The sequence below is a fragment of the Triticum dicoccoides genome, chromosome 3B, assembly GCF_002162155.2.
Source record: "Triticum dicoccoides isolate Atlit2015 ecotype Zavitan chromosome 3B, WEW_v2.0, whole genome shotgun sequence".
Classification (NCBI taxonomy): Eukaryota; Viridiplantae; Streptophyta; class Magnoliopsida; order Poales; family Poaceae; genus Triticum; species Triticum dicoccoides.
In genome coordinates, this window is record NC_041385.1 from 116,646,841 (window position 1) to 116,647,338 (window position 498).

The following is a 498-nucleotide window of genomic DNA, read 5'->3' on the forward strand; positions in this document are numbered from 1 at the left end:
GATCCCCCCGATCTAGATCAGGGGAGGCAGAGGAGGGGCAAGGGAGTGGACGAGTGGCGTGGGGATTGTGGGGGATTGTGGGGGTGTCGGCTAGGGTATGGCCAGGTGGGGGGTTAAGCCGGGGGGGTGTGGGGGGTTGGGCCAGCCAGGGGGAGAGCTGAGCTGCCTAGTGACCGAGGCCCATGGGAGGGTCCAGGGGGTTTTATTTTTTATTTCCTTTTCCTTTATTTAATTTAGCTACTGATTTGTATTTATTTGAGTAACCAAATATATTTAGTTGAATGTTAAACTTAACACATAAATCAGGCACAACATTGTAGTGTTGCATAAAAAGTTTCAGAGCCAAAGGAATTGTTCAAGCATTTTTAGAAATTGAATAAGCCAATTAATATGATGTTGGACCAATTTATATTTTCCCAGGGATTAAAAGGTGAGTCAAATAAAGTTGGTTTCATCAAGAAGATGATCAGGGGAATTTATAGAATTACGTGAACATTT